The 20,723-nt window shown below is 39.0% G+C and overlaps 1 protein-coding gene and 1 pseudogene across 7 annotated transcripts in view; both read right to left on the reverse strand.

The window, feature by feature from the left end:
* Positions 1-20,723, reverse strand: part of Frmpd4 (FERM and PDZ domain containing 4) — a 644,634-nt gene that overhangs the window by 456,269 nt on the left and 167,642 nt on the right. The gene's annotated exons all lie outside the window — the stretch shown is intronic.
* Positions 4,570-4,645, reverse strand: LOC142841929 (small nucleolar RNA U3; annotated as a pseudogene).

Here is a 20,723-nt window from a genome sequence, read left to right on the forward strand (position 1 = left end):
AGTAACATTTATTAAACTTGTTGGAAACTAAGTGACATATGACACAGAGATAAGGAATAGACTTATCATACAAAAGCTGTAGATGTGATCTCAGTAAAAAGTGAATAACATCTGGATGTGAAGATAGCTCATATTGACATCATCCTTCTGTACACAGGAGAAGCTCCACTTTCACACTGAAGTTAGTATTTCCTTAACTCTAATAAAAGAGTGGTATTTCACCTAAGATTTGTTTGATTATCAAGTGAGACATGTTAAATGAAATAGCTGTTATATGCTACTATACCTACCTAACACATACTAGATAGTCAATTAATTCTAATAACCAATACAAATTTTCTAAAAATGAAACAAACCTCAATGAGTAATGGAGTTCACAGGCAAAACAGTCTAGAGAAACTTTTCAATCGCCATATAAACTATGAGAGAGAAACAAACTGTGTTAAGAGTGCAGCTATGTGTACGGAAACCAGCCCCAAATGATACCCCAAACAATTAACCTACTGCAAGTAACATGCTCCTGTCGGAAACTAACAGGAGACCCAACCTTCTCTTCTAAACTGTTGGCGGTAGGACCAAAATCTATGGAAAATCTTTGTGTTGTATCTGCTTTTTTTTTTTTAAGCTGAGTCAATTTTGGTAACTTTTGTATGGGCATGGAGCTTATTCCTATGTAAGTAATGTTCTGTTACATATGGGATAAGTCAATGGGCACAAACCACACACAGTAAATTCAGACTGGCTTCACTATGTATAAAAGTCCTTATAAGATGTGCCATGTTCATCCCAGATGGAGGCAGCTATACCTTAAGCTCTCGTCCTAAAGCTGAAAGGCTCACATTCAGCCTCACTATTGCTTATCTGTGGGAGGTATAGTACTTGTTATGGATATTCAACGAATCAGTTGCGTATTATCTGGAATGGGTCCCTTAGTGTACACTTAGAGGAAAACTACAAGTACCATTTTACCCAGTGGGCAAGTGTCCTTAAAAAATAGAACATGTGAAAGTAACAATCAGGTAACTACAGTATTGCAAAGTGTGTGTGTGAGTGTGTGTGTGTGTGTGTTAAGTGTGAAAACAAGGAACTCAGGTGTAAACTTCAATAAGCATTCATTAGAGAAGCATACCCCCAACTGCTTGTAGGGCCAGTATGCTGTGTGGCTGTGGGAGAGTCTGGCTCTAAGCCGAAGTCATAAGTAATAATCGGTAATGACCTCGTGTACATATACAACAGAGCATACAGACCAAGAAACCTTTACCAGGTGAATCTGCAGGGCTCCCCAGCCAGTGAAGAGTGGAGAAGAGAAAGCAGATAAGGACTGTAGGGTTAAGCCAGCCCCTTTAGGGGGCGGGTTTGCCTCGGGCGAATGTATACTGATAAATAGGGTGCGCCGGAGGATGCTGGCCCTTTTTCCTGCTTCCTGTGCTACACGGGGAACCTCGCTTCTGTAAGCTTATTTAACCATTAAAGCTGCATATATTCTTTACTATCTGCCTGCATTTATTTACGCCTCCACAAAGGACCATTAGGGCTTTGGCTCGGGGGAATCTAGTGGATAGTAATAACCCTGCTATCTTCATGGCATGCACATGAAGGGGCAGATGGAAAGTAAGACAGCCAGGCCAGCTGAGGGCATGGCTCAACTACAAGACAGGGCAGGGCAGCAGGGCTGGTGGAGGCTGCAGGAAAGCCGGTGCTTCCCATGGCCCTGCGGTCCTGGCATCCACTCATCCATTACAAGTCAAAGGTAACATGAGGTTCCACGTCACTGCAGTTAGAACAGCCGTTGTGAAAATACTGATAGCACTTACACATGGAGATGAGACAAGGGAACCGAGCTTTAGACGCTGTTGGAAAAGATACAAATTATCAAGGACCCCCTGGAAAACAATGCAGGTGCCTCAAAAAATTAAAACCAGAAAGTCCTTGTGATCTGACTCTACCACTCCTGAGTTTATCCCTGAAAAAAGCTGAAATTGGTGTGTGAGCCATTGGCCCTGCTATGTTTACTGCAGCGCTATACACAGTAGTCAAGCTGTAGACTCAGTTGAGGTGTCCATCACAAACCAACTTGATCGGGACAATGTGGTCCAGATATGAAGTGGAGCATCTATTTCATCCATAAGCAAGACTGGGATCCTGTCATTTGTGGCAAAACAAACAGAAATGGACGAAATCATATGATGTGAAGTATTCTAGGCAGGAGAAGGGAGGCCCATAAGCTTCAGTATTACACATCCAAGAAAGTTCCTATATGAGATTCATGTAGCCCTTTCTCAAGCGTATACAAGCTGTAATGACCCTAGAAATGAACTGCCCTGCAAGTCGCAGAGGAAGCTCTGAAATTGCAGCTTTCATGAGTCAGCACTCATGCTAAGGTAGGCTTGTTGGTGATGTCGCTGCCTTTGAGTCATGCATGCCTTTTAAATAATGCTTCACCAATACTCCTTTGAGTAACCTCAATGAACACATTAAGCTTGACTTAAATGCAATCGTTACTCTGGTCTGTCGTGAGTGCTTTATCTCAGGTAAATGGGCATTTGTTCACATCTCCCTACGAAAATCACAAAACTCAATGGAGGACAGAGAAGACTGACATGAACGGGAGAACAAGAGGGAGATGGGCACTGTCCTGTCCCACCACTCTGTGCAGCAATCAGTGGGATACTGAGTAGATGTGCCTTCCACAATCCATCTACCTTCCTCCACTATAGAAGTCACCAGGTGACCCTAATTAATTGGGGTGTTATGTAATTGGAGAGGAAAGAACTTTAACAGGGACATTGGGATGTCAGGAGCCAACAGGGATTCTTTGAGAAAGGATGTTGCTAAGGTTAGTTAAATGTACATAATTCACAAAGTTAAACAATTGTGAAATGAGTGAAGAAAGAAGAGAACTTCGAACCTGAATATTCAGAAATTTCAAGAAACAGAATTATAACACTTGGAACCATCTTGAGCCTATATGGAGTATCTAACTTAATTCCTCTATACCAGAGCTGGGACAAAGTCACAGTTGCCCGACTCCTCTATAGCAGAGCTGGGGCTAAGAGTTGCCTACAGCTGAAGGTCAGCATAACTGTTGTTGTGCTGGTCAGAAGACACCTCAGGTACTGGTCCATACCTTCCACCTTGTTTTCAGGCAGAATTTCTCTTGTTTGATGCTGTGCTTTATACTCTAGGCTTGCCATCTTGTGAAGTTCAAGGAAATTTTGTCTCTAGTTTTCTTTTTTTTTTTTTTTTTTTGGTCTGAGAGCTAAGATTACAGACACATGCCTCCATGTTTTCTGAGTATATCCAAACTCAGGATCACATGGCTGGATATTGTATCTACTGAGCCACCTTCTCAGCTCAAGGAAAGGGTTCTTATCCACCACAATTAACTTATATGTGTTTTCTTCCATGAACCACACACCCTTCAGTCACTGAACACTGTTATCTGTGAATGAAACATTCTTTAAAAAGTCCAAACACAGGAAGATTCTACAAACTGACTGACTAGAACTTTATGATTGTCTAGAGTTGGAATATTGTAGATGAAAAGTCAAATCTTTAGTTCTTTCAGTGACCATTTATCATCCACTTCTGTTTCTGACCAAATATTCTTTCAACTACAACTACAGAAAAGCCCCTGAAATGTATTAATCAAGATGAACAGTAGTCTACACCAACCTCAAAGCTGGGACTGTTGTCACATAGGATCTGGGACCTATAGCAAAGACTTCCTGGCTTTGGTGTGGTAACAATATATTTGGCAAATTCCTTAATCGATGAGGTTTTTTTTCCCCTGTGACTATAAAATTTAATGTGACCACTTCCATAGTAGTCATTAGTGGCAACCTGGGCCTGTGCCCCTGAGCCATGACATCTTATATTTGACTCTGAATTAGCTAATCTTTCTTTTAGGTGAAAGCTGTATTTTGTGTTGACACAGCTCTTGATTCAGTAGGCAACAAAACTTACTGTATATTCAGATGCTCAAGCAATGGCCCCTATGATTTTTAAGACATGGAAAAAAGGAATACTGATATTTGAAAGCTAAAATTTCAGGGCGTTGGGGGTGGCTTAGTCCACAAAGTGATGACTGTACAAATCGGGGACTAAGTTCAGTCTCTAGAACCTATCTAACAAACTGGGCACAATGGGATCACCAAGTGGCATGCTGTGATCTCAACACTAGGAAGATGAGGACAGAAGGAATGCTGGGGCTCATCCTAGTTGAACTGGCAAAGCATGGTCTCAGTGAGACACTGCACTTCAAAGATTAAGACAAAGGGCTCTTGAAGAATGACTTTGAGGGTTAGTTTCTGAATTCCACATGGATGTGTGCAGGCACGTTTCACGCACAGTCACTCACGTTTGGGTGTGCCCATACACACATTCCCACATAAACATGCACAAACATACAAAAAAGCAAGGAACTAAAAAATTAAAATGTAACTCTGAACTATGCAAACAAAGAATTAAATGGGATAAATACAAACTGTCCACAATGAGGCCAAACTATTTGATTTTGAAGAGAAAGAGCTAGAGGATGCCAACACATACACAGAGAGACAATCTGAGGCAGGAGCTATATGCTCTGTGATTGACATGAAAGTAAGACACGAACTATAGAAATGATCCCTGAAAGTATAGTCTTGCTGAACATAGCAGACAATGAGGACTACTGAGAACTCAAGAACAATGGCAATGGGTTTTTGATCCTACTACACGTACTGACTTTGTGGGAGCCTAGGCAGTTTGGATGCTCACCTTACTAGACCTGGATGGAGGTGGGCGGTCCTTGGACTTCCCACAGGTCAGGGAACCCTGATTGCTCTTCGAGCTGATGAGGGAGGGGGATTTGATCGGGGGAGGGGGAAGGAAATGGGAGGTGGTGGCGGGGAGGAGGCAGAAATCCTAAATAAATAAATAAATAAATAAATGAATGAATGAATGAATGAATGAAAGTAAGACATGAACAAAGTGACATAACCAAAAGCTAACAACCACATATTATTTAAACAATAAATAGATGTAGGTTTGCTGTTTGCTCGCAATGTTTGTCATTTGGCCTCCATGAAAATTTTCAGCATCTGTTAACAACTCTTTTTCAAAGGATCACCACAGCTGAAGACAAGTTCACAGTGACTAGAGAAACCAAGGAACAGTTTAGGGTGGTACATAGCAAAGCAGATGAGTCAGGAAGCCTCCAAGTCTCACACAACTCTGCTGTACAGCAACTGTCATCCTGCAAAGATGACCAGGTCCCTGTTGTATATCCATAACTAAGGAGCCTGGTGCAATTAAATGTTCACGTGATGTTGCAAATAAGCCTCATTCAGATTCCAGTCTCACAGAGATGGCCTTCTGATTATTTGGGTTCTCCTGCAGCTTCTCTGCAGGGAGCAGGGGGCAGGTCAAATTGATATGAGCCTCCAACTGATTGCAAAGTTCTCATTAGCTTTATACAATCTGGAAGTCTGATTATAATTTGGCTCCTCACAACTTTTCCAATAGGAAAAATAAGTATTGATGGAAGAAAGTGAGCATCTCAGCCTATATGAGGATGGTATATTTTTATGGTCAAGTCGTACAATGGCACTTCTGTAGAAATCTATATAAATAACCTCCTCATATTTACATAAATAAATGAGATATGTAAATTTATACTTCAATTTCATGAAGTTGATTAACAGGATTCCTCCCTTCCGAGGCCAATTTGTACTCAGGCTGAGGACCAATTCTGATTCTCACAGTATACATGTGAAGACCCATTGCTTCATTAGGGCTATCACCGAGCCTTTTGTATCTGCTTATTCATGAAAGGATGTTTACCACAGACTGCATCAGGGAGTGAGAATATCTAGGGGAATATGGTCGTTTCTCTAGTGTAGGTACGTTCTCTAGTGCAGAAAATCCTCTCTCTTAGAGTCAGAAATTAGATCAAGGGCGAAAGGATAATTCACTATTCTACAAAATCAATCAACCTCTCTCTCTCTCTCTCTCTCTCTCTCTCTCTCTCTCTCTCTCTCTCTCTCTCTCTCTCATACACATACACACACAGTTAAAAGACTCCAAGTAATGTGTATGTCTGTGTGATATATACGAAACACTCATTAAAATTCTCTCTCTTTTCCCTCCTTTCTCTTCCCTCTGTGTGTGTTTATCAGTTATGGGTTTTAGCTAAATTTTGCTGGAGTATTTATATTTACATTGTATTCCCAATGATGAACAAGTTTAATCACCTACACTAGACCATACCATTTGTCTTCTAACTCTTATTGTGACACTTGCATTTCAAAGCTGTATTTTGTTGTTGTTGTTGTTTGAGATTTTTCTCAAATGTACAGCCTTTTTCTGTGTAGCCTTGGAGTTTGTCCTGGCACTCACTCTGTAGACCTAGCTGACCTCAAAAATCACAGTGTACCCCTGACTCTGCCTCCCCAGTGCTGGGATTAAAGACTTGCAGCACCATAGTCAGACTCTGTCTTTAAAAAACAAACAAAATATCAAAGCAGCATTTTGCTTTCTTTTTTAAAGAAAGAATCTCACTGCATAACCTTAGTTGGCCTGAAAGTTGTTATGTAGACTAGATTGGCCTCAGACTCAGAGATTGACCTGCCTCTACCTAGTGATATGATTAAAGGCCTGCACATTACATATCTCAGACTATCTTAATGCTATTGTGGACTTCACAGCTTACTCTAATGGATTCCATAATTCCAGGGCTTCACTTCAAGGCTTTCAAAAAGAATGCCTTCTCAACCCTACCACTAATGTCTGTTTACAACAGAGTAGTTGGAAAATAGCCTATTTGAAAAAGAGAATGCAATCCTGGGGGGAAACAAGAGAGAGATAAGGGGTACACAAAACTCTAAAGTAAAGAGCAAACTTGACAGTTCAAATGGACTTTCCTTAGCTCTCTGTTTCAATACTGGAGCACCACCCCAGATCTACAGACTCATTAGTCTATGCTTTCCAGAAGCCCACGACACCACTTTAAGGGCTTTTTTATTATTCTTCTCCAAGAGACTATGAATGAAATAGAAATTTATTGACAAATACATACAATGCTAAATCAACTTTATGTATGGAACACAACAAGGTTTGTAAAATAATCTCTGTTTTTAAATATAGGATACAATTGTAGAAACACTTAATTCAAGTCCCAATTATTAATAAAGTATTACACAGATTTATAAATATTACCACAGGAGTTCTCAAAGCAGAGATATTGAAAAAGTACAGCAGTTGGCAGGCCCTAAATTCAAACATATTATTTAATATTAATTCTGAAGTCAGCAGCCTAGCCTTATGTAACACAAGGCAGTTGATCTTAATTTATTAGTCTTTCTTGCACAGCAGCAGCCACTCATAACAACAAAAACAAAGAAAGTAGAGGAATCACATCAATGCAGAAAGAATTGAGGGTTTCAATGTGTATTAGAACGGACAGTGGCACCTCTAGCAAATTAAGGTATAATTTTCTCTTGCCATTTTAAAGAATGAACGATTTGCATATTTATATTCTGGTTTTCAGGATGAGTTGGATTTCCAACTGTTCCTCTTCTCCAGGCAGTAATTTACATCAGATACCAACTGCAACACTACAAATAAACTCCACTGAAGTCGATCTATTTTCCAGAACAGCCTCTCTGTAGAAATCCTATTATTTCTCTCCCTCCATGTTTCTTATACCCTGTATTCTTATCATTGCGAGCACAATGCTTAGCCTAAATGTTTCAACATTGTGGGAGTATACACTCAGGTTGACCAAAAATAGAATTACAATTCCCATTAACTATAGGGTAATGCTCAGTAATCCTAGCAGACATAGACACTTGTGGAGAGAAAAATATGTATTCATAGTTACTAGAAAATGTCATCAACAATGATATTCTACATCTCATAGTAGAATACTGGGAAATGGAAGTAAAACTGTATATATGGTCATGCAGACTGAAGCTTCTCTTTATCCTTGACTTACATCCATATGATTGATTCAAAGTTTTGCTCAGTTCTCTTGGTGATGCTGAATTATACTAAAATGAGATCATCAGAGTATTTTCCACAAACGCATAAGAAACTTCACAATCTTGAAAGCATGATTTGTCTCTAACAATAGATATGAAAAGGTAGTCCTCGACACTATCATTACCAATTTGAAAAGCATTGGTTAAGAAATGAGAGGAGCCTGATTCAAGGTTTAGATCTCAGGGTTTTTTTTGTTTTGTTTTGTTTTGTTTTGTTTTTTTGTGTGTGTGTGTGTGGTCCTTATCAGACAAGCTAACAACTCTGCAACTGCTGACTTCAATATGACTGAGTAGTGAAGAAAATTCATGTATAATGTAGAGAGTCAAGTGAAGCTCAAGTAGTATACATACATAAAATTAAGATGGAAGCAAAATACCAAAAAACTTTCTACTACCATTTTGCAAAGCAGGCACTGAATTCATTGGTGGCACTTTATTAGTAACATAACAATGATGGAAGACAACACTGTCCAAATACATCAATAATCCGGGACAATATTCTTGATTTAATATGTCTTAGGTAAAATTTTAAGTATCCATTAGTGCGCAGTAACCTCCACAATAATACTGATTTCCATTTCGGAAATAAGCAAGCTGATCCAAGTACAATATAAATAGCTTGCTTAAAATTGTCTAGCTAGTGAGCTATTTGTTGGGAGAAGTGATAACAGAGAGGGAGAAACAAACACAAGATAGTGCAAGGTAGAAGACAATGTAATAGAGTGATGAGACTTTCAGCGTGATAAAGTACAGGATACATGGAGGTTAAAATGAGAGCAGCCCCCATAGGCTCCTATATTTGAATACTTGGTCCCAAGGTGAGACTTTTGGGGAAGGATTCGGAGGTGTGACCTTTTTGGAAGAGGTATGTCAGTGCAGGCAGGCTTTAAGGTTTCAAAAGACTCCTTCCATCAGCAGCTACTGCTCCCTGCCTCATGTTTGTGTCTAAGGATGTAAGCTCTCAGCGACTACTGCTCCAGTGCCATGCCTGCGTGCCTCTGTGCTCCCTACCATGATGGCCCTGAACTCCAGCTCTCTGAATCAGTAAGCCCCACATGAACTCCTTCTTCTCTAAATTGCTTCGGTCATGGGATCTTTTTAGAGCACTAAAAAGGGAACTAAGACAGGGTGGAAACCAGGGAGAAAAGCAGAAGAGACAGTGTCAAGGATAAAGAGGATGCCAGGAAGAGTCCAAGGGAACTCATCCAGTGGAAAAGAGTGGGAAGAAGAAAGCAGTCCCTGACATCCAGAGCTCTGCGCACTTCCTGCTGAGACTGCTCTTCTAGTGTACGTGAACATATTCACACATCACCATCAGACAAGATGATTCATTTCCTTAGTGGATCAAGACAAACAGCACACTGTCATCCTGACCCAAATCAGCAAGAACATTGTCCGAACTGTTCAAATGTGCAAAGATCACCCTAACTGGCTAAAATGTGTGACTGCTGCTTCTGCACTGAACAATACTGGCCTTGATTCATTTCTCCTCCTTATAGATAAGATTTATAGGCCTATTTGTTAATCCTGTCTATAATGACGAAACAGCCCCTACTTGCTAAAATATCCCAATCTAGAGCTCAGCCCTATTTGTTTCAACTTTCTATCATTAATTTATCCCCAGCTCTGAATCTATCTTTTGCAATGCTTCTTTTCCTGAGACACCCCACGATTCTCTGTGGCCTATGTTCTCCGTCATTGCAAATGGGCCACACACCCAACTTGCTCATCTCCAGTTGTATTCTTCCTTTCTGAAAGCACACTTTTCTGCCAAACAAAGGCTTATGAATTTTTTATTCCCTAGGCAACAGAAAGCACAAAGAGGTTTTTTTGGGACAGAAAAGTAAAATAATAAGTGTGGTTTAGGGAAGTAGCTCTTAGAATAATGTACTGATATGTTGCCTTAGAATGCTGCTGGTATTCAGACTGAGGATAGTGCAGTGAGCTGCAGCAGCAAGAAAAAATGAAGAAGTAGGGCTGTGAGTGCCATCAGGAGGGAAGGAGACTCGGGATAAATGTCCAAGGTAGAAGTAAGAAGTGATCAGTACAGCCTAAACTTGAGAATAACTAATGCCTGTTGAGAGAACTGGGTGAACTCTGTCACACTGACTGACTTCCAGAGTACAAGCTATAAGAAGCAAGGCCAGGAATATGGATCAACTGGTGGAGTGCATGCACAAAGCTCTATCCTAGATAGAATTGGATGCGATGGCACATGCCTGTGATTCTAACACTCCAGAGGTGGAAGTAGAAGGATCAAGAGTTCAAGCCCATCTTCTTCTACATAACATGTAGCCTTCATGAGACCTTGTCTTGAAATGGCAGAAGAAAAGGAGAAGAAAAAGGAGACCTTGGGGGGGGGGAGAACTATAACAAGAGAGATGGCTTAAGAGTTAATAGAACATACTGCTTTTGTAGAGGATCCAAGTTAAATTTGGGTGGCTCACAAGCACTTACAACTCAAATTCCAGGATATAAGAAGCCTCTGGGCTCAGAGAGCATCTGCACTTACACGACATACTTAAATAGGTACACCATGCATGCACACAACGAAAAATATATTTAAAAAAAACCTTTAAAAAGATAATTATTAAACTTGACCAACTTTGTGCTGATATAACTGTGGGTTATCTATATAAGATAATGTCCTGAATTTGCAAACATAGATGTGGAAAGTAGGAGGAAATCCAATGACAACATTTCTAGAGCAATTAGCATACAAATGACATCTGAAGCTAGGATCTACCCAAGAGAGAATATACTATGAGACCCTAAAGGAAGCCATGCACAATCCTTTGGGGAATCATTCCAGGAAAGAAAATCGTGAGAGTCCAAGGTAAAGGAAGATAAAGTTAAGACTGGAGAACCCAAAAGACAAAAAGAATGATTTAAAGACTAATCTAGCAAAGAACACTAAGAGTCCAAGGGAAATGAAGGTCAAGCAAGGAGCCAAAAATCAAAAAGACAGAAAGCTTCTACACTTAGCAAAGGACAGGCATTAAGATGGGGTTCAAGGAAGAGAAAGATAAAAAGCTGGCCTCTGGACTTGTTAAAGCAACTTGGTTAAAAAAAAAACTTTCAGATGCTGTATAACAAAGGAGCAGGCAAATATAAAAGGCTTTTCTTTTCTAACGCAAGAAGTAGTTCAAGCATCTTGACCGGCCATGGGAATACAGGGACCTAGAAAGATTATGCATCGGGGAAAAGACATGATAAGTAAAGTCATAAGATGGCGGGAAGAGAATCCGGGGAAAGCTTAGCATCATAAAACAGAGGCTACTTTTTCCAAAACAAGATGTAACAAAGTAAAGAGCCGATCTTGATGTGTTTAAGAGGAATTTTTTCCTTCAATTTCTCTGTGAAATATAAGGCTGTGTGTATGCACCTGTGAGTCTGAAGGGCAGTAGAGTGGGGAGAGCCAATATGAGATCACACCAAGCAGTGTCATATAAGATACACATGCATCTTCCCACTTGAATAAAATTAAGTCTTGAGTCATTACCTGAATCCCGTTCAGAGTGAGGATCAGATTAAATCAGGCAGTTGGTAAATTCGTTATCACCTCAGTTGCTGTTCAGCAGGAAGCCAGTGAGTGATAGTTCTGTCTTGCTAATGCTAACACTGACAACCACTCGATTTTCCTGAGGGAAGAGCTACTGTTTGTTGGCTGGCACAGGCATCTCCCATGCCTGGGCATTTTTTTCAGATACTATGCAGAAGTGGAATGCTGAACTTGAAAGAATTCAAGAAGGCTGCCTCCTTTTTCATATCAAGATATGGGTGCTGAGGAGTTGGCTCTGTGGCTAACAACATTTGCTTCATAAACTTGAGGACTGAGCTGGAACACTCAGTACCCATGTAAAAAGTTGATTATGGCTCTGAGTGCCTGTAACACTGGGGCAGGGGTAGGCAAATGAAGACACTGGGATCTCTGGGGCTTCTTGTTGACAACCATGCTCTTGTTTCAATGAAAGACCCTACTTTGAGGAATTAAGTCTTAGAATGATAGAGCAAGCCCCCTGACTTCCCCCTCTGGTGTCTACAAGTATTCCCTCCTCCCAGAAGGGTTTCTATTACATGCATATAATACACAGACATGAGCAGTTTCTACTATCTCCCAGCTCTTCATTATGTCAATTAATTTCAGGGTCTCCTTATCAAGGCATGGGTGTACATGTTACTTTTAAACACCTCTTAAGAAATGTTCTAGATATCATAGTTGAGTCTTGGCTGAAGGTCACCACCACATCTTCAATGAGACCTTGGGTTCATTCAGTGTTAACTTGAGTCCTCTCATGGACTGGATGAGGAATTTCTCCTCTTTTGTACACCATCCAATTGACCTACTTGGGAAACTGAGAAAATAACAAACAACTTTATAACCATCTACCCTGCTTATGAAGGTCTTCCTAGAACTGTGTTCAATCAGTTCCTCTCCAAACACACCCTTCAGGCATCACCACTGGGCACACATCCTAAGATACTTGTCTGTTAAAATTAGGATCAGAATTGTTGTGCTATACTGGCCAACATATCTGGTACCCAGGCTTTCCTCAAAGATTCAGAAGCAGGCAAACACCAATGTGTGTGACTAAACTACTCCATGGATAAGAAATTAGTGAAATACTCTTTTTTAAATGAGGGGGGAAAGTGTTACTCGCTCAACCCTAATAGAAATAAATGCTTTTCCACCTCAACTGATAAAGCACAGCGTATTCTGCTCAGTATTCTTTCATCACCAAGGAAGCCTGTTCTGGAATCTAATGGAAACGTGCCATCTTAGCATAGATGAATTCTCAAGAAAGAAGGGGGAATCCTGTGTACAATTAAAATACTGAAATGAATTTGGATGCCAAAGAGTTTTCCTAGAGCAGTAGGACTTCCACATTGCTTCCTTTGGGTACCAGGGAGCAGAAATTGTGCCTCTCTATGATATTATAGTTGATAATTATGACCAAAACTCCAGTCAAGATACCAAAACATTGACATTATTTTTATTTTCTATTTTAGTATTATTTTTAAAAGGGGGAATAATTTGGATGGAAATATCTGCTGTTTCAGAAAGCAACCCCCCCCGCACCCCTGCTTCATTTTCAGTACCAACTCCATCTTAAGGAAGTCTCACTTCTCTAGTGAAAGATGATGGTAGTTTTAGAGCATACTCTTGGGTGGCCTGCCCATGGCTAGGTTCCCTTTCTTCTCTGTTCATAGGACTTTGAGTTTGTTCATTATTTGAATGGCATGGTAGTCATATTGTGTGTGCCACAACTTGGTCTTAAGGAAGTCACTGTTCAAAGAGACACTAGGAGTCCTAAAAGATGAATTCCGTGAAAAGAGAGACAAGTAAGGACATCCCTATTGTTAGCATCTGAAACTTGGATTTTGACGCAGGTCAGCATGTTCTTCAATAGATGGCAGCTACGTGTCTTGCTGTTGTGACCAAATACATGATAAAATAGACTTAAAGAAGACAGTATTTATTTTGACTCATACTTCTAAATACAGTCTGTTCTGCTGGAGAATTCATAACTTGAGATAGCTAATAGAATTGCTTTGAAGAAGAGGGAGATGAATGCTGGTTCTCAGGTCACTTTCTGGTTTATTCATTCTATGACCCCAGACCCTGGAATGGTGTCACTGATGGTTAAGGGTTTTTTTCCCACATTAAATAATACAATCTAGAGAATACTTGACAGATATGCCTAGAAGGTTTTCCCCTAGGTGATTCTATATACAGTCAAGGTAAGAATCAATATTATCCTTCACTTAATCCTTTGTGCTTTGTGGTTCTTTTTTGTTGCTAGTCTTTATGATCTATTAGCACCAGACCAACTTGTCTCTCCTCATGGAGTCCACATCATAGTGTTCTCTCCTTAGTGGTAAAAGTATGTATTTTCTGTCTTCTCCCTAGTCCTCCACCCTTACCACAATCATCTTCTTAAGGATGAGTGTGGTAAACATGGTAAATATTGAATAAGTGAACAATGGGAAATGACAAAATAATGTAGATGAGCATATTTACATATCCTGCCTGAATTGAAAAGCAAAAGATCATGTGAAAATAACCCATTCTCCCAAGTGTTCTTGACTTAGGTCAAGTGAGAACCAATGTGTCCAGGAAGGAGTTTGACATACAGGACCCAGGTTCCCAGCAGTAAAGTTCATCACAGTTGTGTAATGTCCCAAATGGCACCACCATATTCTTTGTATTAATACAATGGAAACCATATCAATGGAGCTTTTGATTTCCTTGTTTAGAGGCCACCCAAATAGAACACTTGGCTTTCTGAAACCACTACATTCATTAGTTTTCCAACCAACTCACTCTAGACAGTGTCTATATAATAACACATTCCCTAACAATGACCCCAAACTAACAACCCTTGAGAAATTTTATCCAAGGAGTAAAAGCGAAATTCTTCATATTGGAGTAAAAAGTGCAGAGAACCTGGTGCACGTATCCCAACATGCAAACCTATTTTAAAAGTAAATAGTTTGCTTACTAAAGTTTATGAAAACATCGCAAAAGTCACAGAGTTCAAAGGGACTTTTCAGATGTTTCAGATAATATAATTCAGTACCTCAGTTTGGGAACAGAATGTACACTGGCACAATGAGGGCACTATTCATGTTTAATATGAGGAAACTGGCTTGAAATATATATATATATATATATATGTATATATATGTGTGTGTGTGTAATGACTAATATATGCATACATGTATTCATAATGAAATGTGTACAGATGTTATACACATATGTCTGGTTAAGAGGAAAATAATGGTGAGAATGTAATACCAAACAATAATCCTTCCAGAGTGTAAACAATTACCCTGATATACATCTGATATGCATGTCAAATATACTGTGTGAGTTATATGATATGTCCAAAGGTCTATTCCACTCCAGGTTCATGTGTTTGAATACTGCTTCTATGGGTGTAACATTATAGACCCTCAGAGACCTGAGACGTAGTTCGTAGAAGAGGGCCTTAACAGGTGTGTGTTTTTCACATTACAGCTTGGCCCTGCTGATTCTGTCAATATGTGAGGAACTGCTGTCTCCTGTGCCTGCCACTATCGGTAGTCCTATCCCAGGATTGACAAGATAGACTATATTTCATAAAACCTTGAGCCAAAATAACCTTTTCTACCTTGAGTTAATTCTGTCAGATATTCGATAACAATGAGAAGTGTGTACGTGTGTGTGTGTGTGTGTGTGTCTGTGTGTCTTACTGTTTCCTGCTAAAGACTGTCTTGATAGAAAAAAGATTGTTTATAATCTGTCTCACTCACAGGAATGTGTTTCTTGGTTTATTTTTTTATAGTACTATTGAATACAAAGGCCAAACCAAGAAATCTCTCATGTCAGATTTGTTTGTTGGCAGCATTATCCCAGATATAAATACACAGGCTGGTTTGTATGAGAATTAGTATCTTATCATGTCATCTTCATACATGGCTCGTACTTTGGCTGCTGCATGCTTAACTTCTATAAGAACCAAGCAGGAGGAAAGGGATTAAGGGGTTTAGAGCCAAGAATAAAATGCTACTGAACGTATATAGGTTTTTTTCTATATTCTTTCTCTGGAATTGAATTACAGGGTCCCTTATTTAAAATATTTGGGTAACCAGGAATGGTATAGGCTCAGGAGGTAAGAGCACTGGCTACTCTTCCAGAGGATCTGGGTTCAATCCCCAGAACCAAATATGGCAGCTCACAACTGTTTGTAGCTCCAGTTCTAAAGGATCTGATACTGTCTTCTGACCTTCTTTGGTACTGTATGCATAGACATACATGAAGGCTAAATGTTCTTGCAAATGAAATAGGAATTTTAAGAAAAGATATAGATATATAAGAGCCTCAGGAATTGCATTTTCTATGGCCAGTTCTTTATAGCCAAAGGCGCTCCTTCTATATTCAACCATACTTTTCTTTCCTCATATATATATAGAATGAGACCAACTTCATATATATATGAAGAGCATAAGCAATTCATACAAACACACACAGAGACACACACATACACTCCACATATCATATTAGCTACCTGGGACAGTTTCTATCATGTCCATTTGGACAGAGATTATATGTGAGTTTTGGGTTTGGTCAAAGAGTTATTCATTAGACTTATAAATCAATGAGAGAAAAATTATTAACAAATAAAGAACAAAATTTTACACACTTACAAATCCAATGTCTCTTATATTTTAATTATTTACTAAGACTATTATGACTCTGAATTCTCAACTACAACAAATTGAAAATTATAAAAAATATCATGGTTATGTTAAGCCTCATTAGTTAAGAGCCCAGCACTTGTCATGGGCTGGCTTTTGAAAGCTAAAATATATATCTGTATAATAAAGTAAATGTTCTAATAGCACAACCAAGATTCAAGAAGACATACTATTTGCCAATAAGTGGCAACTGATCTCAGAGATTTGAGAAATACTCATAGAAATAGGATATGCTAACTGTAAGCCTTGCTTATCTTTTCATTAAAAACGTTCTGCCCACTTGGCTTTCCCTTGCCCTCTGTAGAGATATTCATCCTCACAGCACCAGAGGAGACTTTGCAAAGACAACTAGGATGCTGCAGAATCCCACTGATGCTTCCCTTGGGGGTCTATAACTTAATTTTGTACTCTGAGAAACATGAAGCCAATAATCCTAAACAAGCTTTTAATATGGTATGGGCCAGTGTAGTCCAATAGAAGTTTCTATAGTGACAGCTATTCAGTACTTGAAATGTGGCTCAATTTTAATGAAGTTGTATTTAAATTTAATAGTCACCTGTGGCTTATAGATGTGAACAGTGTAGGTACAGACCTGGGCTTGTTGGAAATATCTGGACCTCCTCATTACAGACATGGCCTGATGTTGAAAAGTATGTAACCCCAGTGCATGTGTAGCCAATTGCTGAGCCAGGCTAAGATGCTGCAGACCAGAGAGGCAGCTGTGACACAATGGTCCCTGCTGTGAAAGTATTTGAGTTTGATGGTGACCCCTTGATGTCATCACTTTGAACTACTTAAATTTCCCCAAGCACTATTCTAGGAGAGCTCAAATGCGAAGAAACATTTAAAAGAGCAAAACAGACCTTGTTCAAGGTTAGTGTTTCTTGGGGGACAAATGTGTGTGTGTGTGTGTGTGTGTGTGTGTGTGTGTGTGTGTGTGTGTATAATGTGTATGTACTTGTGTGTGCATATGGAATCTGGAGAAAGATATCAAGTCCTGCTCTATATTATTGAACTTACTCCCTTGAGACAGGATCTCTCACTGAACCTGGAGCTAGGCTAGTAGTCAACTAGCTTCAGGGATTCTCCTGTCTCTAGCACCTTAGCAATGATGGGGCTACAGGTTCTACAGGTTCATGTGGAGCCATACCTGACATTTTTACAAAATTGCTGTGGATTTGAACTCATGTCCTGATGCATGTACAAAAAAATGTTCTTTGCTGAGTCATCTTCTTAAACCATGAGGTCAGTTTTTGATTCAGCTATTGGTCTTATCTGCCACATGCCACATACTTTCCCTAGACTCAAAGCAATTTGGATTTTTGTATACTTTTATAAATGCGAAGTATCAAAAATTATATTTTATAAGTACATTAATATTATAACAAATATTTTAATGATATTAATATTTCTGTTATAGCAAATTAATACAGTATTGTTTTGAGTGCTTAAAAGAATTAAATGTATCATGACAATCAATCCTTGAAATTGTCAAAAAAGTGAAACTAACCAGCTTCTCTGTCCCCTTCACTTGGGCCAGGACCTCTAGTTTTCAGACATCTGTGATTTCTACTAGCCCTTAGGTATGTATCATGGAGCACCCTTGAGTCAGGAGAAATGTGATAGAATTTACAATGGAAGAAAGGGCAGATAAAAGATAGATTTGATATGGGCAATAAAGTCCAAATTGCTAACATCTAAATTTATTTGTTTTAAAAAAAAATAGTTACCCAAAGGCCTTAATATATCATAGCATTATTTCCACAGTAATGTCTACTGCAGCAACAGTCATAATTTCTGAGTTATAGAGTGAACCTGGGTGTTTACCATCAGATGAGTGAATAAAAGTTTTAGATATAATTCAGTCATAAAGAAGAATAAAATTACATATTTTCATCAAAGTGGATGTAACTAGACATAATCATATTATGGGAATTCATTTAGACAGAGAAAATACAAATATCCCGTCTTTTTTCATTTATAGAAAGATACATAAAATAATGTATGTTCATATAGCAAAAAAGTGGAAGTACAACTGAATGAAGAGGATGATTGTCAGAGGACTGAGAAAACAGAGAGCATATATAGGGGAGGAAAAATTATGGTCAAAATATATTATACACATGTGTGGAAATGTCCTAGCAAAACCAACTACACTGTGTACAATGAGTTTATAGCACATTCACAAATAATAATGCAACATCCATTTTCTCATGCCTCTTAACTCATGATCATATGTATAGTAACAGTTCATCAATATGTCCTTCCTAGATAATACTATTCATGTTAAATGAATTATAGACAACATAGGTAAATATAAAGCAAGATAAAGAGAATACACAATGGAATCTCATTAATTCAAACTCAACCCTTGGTTCTATAATTAACAATTTAGGAATACTAGTGAATATCTCTGAACCCTAATTTCCAAAGAACTAACTGAAAATAATGAATATATAAAACAAAGTTGTCTCATCAGTGGTGGTGATTAATAATATGCTGAATGCAAAGTCAGATATCTCTTACATCTGAAATCCAGATACTAATTTTAAGGCCAACAAAAATAACAAAAGGTTACTAGACTGGAAGAGGCATGCATTTATAAAAGATTCAAATGACTTGGGGTGATTAGCTTCAAATGTAACTGGAGATGATTATGGTTGATTCTTTTATGCAGTTTCAGAAATTAGGAAATAGAATTTCAAAAAGGGTAATAATTCAGCCTGCAATGGTTCCTTCTACAGAGGACAGAAAGAGGAAGACTCCTGTGCCTCAAACATCTATGTCTCCTAGAATGGGTGATGAGTATTTAGAATTAAAAGCCAGGGCAGATGGTAGGTTTGTGTCGTGCTTACATTTCTTTGAGATTATAATTTAATTACATTTCTCCTTTCCGTTTTCTCCCTCCAAACTCTAGTAATAGATGGAGCTTCTTTCTGTTCTCCCTTTACAGATAATGAAATAGAAGAACAAGGATGCCTTCTAGGATGAGGGCACTAGAAATCAAAACCCCAGCTTGGGAAGATCTCTCAGGGCTGCTCTTTTCCTTATGATTATTGGGGTTTTTCGAGGCTATTGTGATGTAAATGAAGCAAGTGACCATTTATGAGACCATGGGTTAGTTCTCTAGCATCCCAACCCTTATACACAATACATAACCCCAACACACACATACACACATAGATGCTGAGAGAGATGGAGAGAGTGGGATAGAGACAGAGAAGGAGGAGGAGGAGGAGGAGGAAGAGAGAGAGAGAGAGAGAGAGAGAGAGAGAGAGAGAGAGAGAGAGCAGATCATTAATATTTACCAGGAAATTTACCAGGAAGTAGGGGCTGACTGACCAAGAATGACAGCAAGGATATTTCAGGTCCTTGGTGGCTGTTCAAATTCAAGTTCAAGGATACTAAAGCTCAAGTTCTGCTTCTCTGAAGACTCATGCCAGTTGATAGCCCAAATTCCCACACTGAAGCCACCTCCGGTTCAGCATTTACAGCAGTGATCTGGCTCCTCAGATAGCTTTGCTTTTCACTTTTCTCTCTTAAACTTCACTATGTTTGTTCTGTTTTGTAGGGGGCTGTCCCATGTAACATATAGCATGGGTAGCAAAGGCCTAGAGTAAAAATTTACTGTCAAGAATATATATATATATATATATATATATATATATATATATATATATATATATATATTATATGTCTGTATATATATACATATAGGTAGTTATAATAGATAATAAGCTAATCATACCTTACTACATGGTTTATTGGTAAACTCATTTAATCTTCTGAACAAACATATAGTGTAAGTCGTGTTATTAGCTTCATTTCCTAAGTAAAGGAACTGCAGCAAAGAGAGGTCTGTTAGGAAGACCAGAGAGTTGGTATTAGGATGTAAGGCTGTGTTCTGGTGTTCATGGTCTGTGACTGAGATAGTTCTGCTATCCTGTGGACTCTAAGAGCACACTCAGGGGAGCATAGCTAAGAATGTTTTATGTCTTATGGATTAAGGGCGAACAGAATATTTGATTTCTCATGCAATTCAACTGAGAAGTAGAAAGGTCCACAATCATGTTGGACCAGGCTTTAGAAGATATGCAACTCTCATGGATGAGATGTTACGCAAGGTGTTCTCTGACTCAGACCCAGTGAGCCTACCTCGGGTGGCTTGAATGAAAGATGTTTAGACAAGGCTCATCTGAGCTCAGTACTGGGCAGGCTCCAAAACAGAAACCAAGCTCTGTGAAAAGCTACAAATCATTGTTTTGCCTGAATGTAGACCACAGTTTCCCCCTCAAAATAGGTCAGTCTGAGTTAAGCAATTCCAAGAGTGCCCACATTGGGGGACGAATAGCAAATATTCGTCTATTGTGCTATCAGTAGCTGGAGGCAGTAGAACTCAGAGCAGAGAGGTTGCCACAGAAGTACAGGAGATGAAAGGAGAAAAGTGGATCTGCCCAGAAG

Source organism: Microtus pennsylvanicus, chromosome X (genome assembly GCF_037038515.1).
Source record: "Microtus pennsylvanicus isolate mMicPen1 chromosome X, mMicPen1.hap1, whole genome shotgun sequence".
NCBI classification, from domain to species: domain Eukaryota; kingdom Metazoa; phylum Chordata; class Mammalia; order Rodentia; family Cricetidae; genus Microtus; species Microtus pennsylvanicus.